This window comes from Cervus canadensis, chromosome 17 (assembly GCF_019320065.1).
Source record: "Cervus canadensis isolate Bull #8, Minnesota chromosome 17, ASM1932006v1, whole genome shotgun sequence".
Lineage (NCBI taxonomy): Eukaryota > Metazoa > Chordata > Mammalia > Artiodactyla > Cervidae > Cervus > Cervus canadensis.
In genome coordinates this window covers 20,158,307-20,160,465 of record NC_057402.1, presented here as the reverse complement: position 1 = coordinate 20,160,465, position 2,159 = coordinate 20,158,307, and the positions used below count along the sequence as shown (strand labels likewise).

Sequence of the window (2,159 nt, the reverse complement as noted above, 5' to 3'; positions counted from 1 at the left end):
GGGACAGTTACATTGAACGTGGTATTTTAACTCATTGGAAATAAAGGTTATCCACACCTACAAAGCAGTACAGAAAAGTATTTACAAAAGAGAAGGCAGAAATTTTTTTGTTTCTCATCAGAGGGGAAACAGAACACACAAAAGAGATACCAAATAAAGCAAATGTTTTTTATTTCAAGCACAAAATGCAAGAACTCCACACATCTGGTTTTTTAAAACATGCACATATTTTCTTCTATTTTAGATACCTCCAAACAATGTGATGGGGAATTATGTCTGCAGCCTGCTCTGGGAAGGGTCAAGGGAAAAAATTTCTTTGTCCCATTCTTATAACTCTTCTGAAGGCTTTTAACTCATTCAAAATGTTAGAAATTAAGTTAACCTTAAAATCTATTTTATCCTAAAATCGAACACAAAATAATGTCATTTTCAATTTATTATTTGTTGAAAAGCCTCATTCTAATGTATCAATTTAAAATAGTTCATGTTTCTTGCTAAATACATCTAAATATTTTAGACCATTACATTTATGTGTATTACATTTAGAGTACGTTAAAGACTGCAATTTTTAATATTCTTATCTAAAATAAGATCTCTTTAACTCACATTAGTACTTCATCCTATAATTTTCAAAAATGGTGGATTGAAATGATAAGATTATATTTTACCATGAAAAGAGCTGGAGTATCAAATAGGTTTGTTCCTATCCAAGCCCTGTCGTGTTCGTTATGGATCAACTACAGAATGGGGAAAATGAAGCTTTCAGTGTCTCAGCTCCAGCACAGATATGCCATCTCTCACAGCAGAGTACAGAAGGGGAGATTTGGAGCCAAGAGACCATGGCTTCACAACTGGAAGCCATAATTGGGAGTTTCCCAACGGATGCAACTGTTCAGTTTTCTCCAGTGAGTGAGATCAGAAGGCAGATGGTTACATTGGTCTAGAGTTGCAAATTTGATAAGCGGGTGCCATAGAAAACAGTCGGGAAGAGAGCTGAAAGTTTCAGTGAGAGAATAATTTAAATTATTCACTGGATAAGGCAGGTCCTAGATAGACTTTTTTTTTTAATAAAGAGAAACAAGGTGGTGGAATGATAGACCAAAGGAAAAACTGGAAGTATTTTAACAGAAATATTGGGAATGTGGTATTTAAGGAAGCAGGAAATTTTGTGGTTCTGTTTGCAAAAGGGAATTCTGTTTGTTAAGTCTTTTTTTCTTTAATGGAAGGAGAGAAAGGTTATAAGAGACCTTGTGAGTAACATACCAAGGTGGTGTGGAGGTAAAGATCATGATATAAAAAATGGCAAAAAAAAAAAGTTGTAAATTAGGGAGTTGGAGGGATTGTCCAGATGGATAGTTTAAACACCCAGATTGACAGGTGCATGCATGCTCAATTGCTTCAATCATGTCCAACTCTTTGCAACCCTATGGACTACAGCCCACCAGGCTCCTCTGTCTATGGAATTCTTCAGGCAAGAATACTGGAGTGGGTTGCCACGCCCTCCTCCAGGGGAATCTTCCTGATCCAGGGATCAAACTCACATCTCATTATGTTTCCTGCACTGGCAGGCAGATTCTTTTTATCACTAGCGCCACCAGATTGAAAGGAGTTCAAGGTAAGGAGAAATATTGTAATCCAGATGCCAGAGTACGTAACAGATGCCAGAGAACATTGTTAAAAAGATAAATTATGATCGCTTCTCGGCCTTTTGGCTAAGATCAAGTGTAGTATCTGTTCTTATCAGTTTAATATCTGATACGTCCTCTATCCGAGGACAATATATTAAATGGATTTTTGGAGCTGGGAGTTGGAATAGGAGCTTGCTCCGTCCACTCCACGCATCGACCTGGTATTGCAGTACCTCCAGGAACGGTGCACCCCCCTCGGGGGAAACTAATACAAAAAAAAAAAGATAAATTATGGAGTCTAAATAGCAAGGCTTCAGGTCCAAGTTCCTCCATTTACATTATATACTCCCTAGGTCTCCTTTTCCTTATGTGCAAAAACACCACCAGTAAATTTCACAGATTTTTTTGTGAGAACTAAGGATTATTTAAAGAAACTTATTAACAGTGTCTGAATAAAAAAACCTGGTCGTCTATGCTCTTTCATTTCTGCTTGAGCTCATTTCTTCTTGTATTACCTTGACCAAGGCACGC

General features: G+C 37.2%; 1 non-coding gene across 1 annotated transcript; it reads left to right on the top strand.

The window, feature by feature from the left end:
* Positions 1-1,692: 1,692 nt before the first annotated feature.
* LOC122419930 lies at positions 1,693-1,883 on the top strand. Its single transcript, XR_006263135.1, has one exon. It is a non-coding gene; the product is annotated as a U2 spliceosomal RNA (small nuclear RNA).
* Positions 1,884-2,159: the final 276 nt, after the last annotated feature.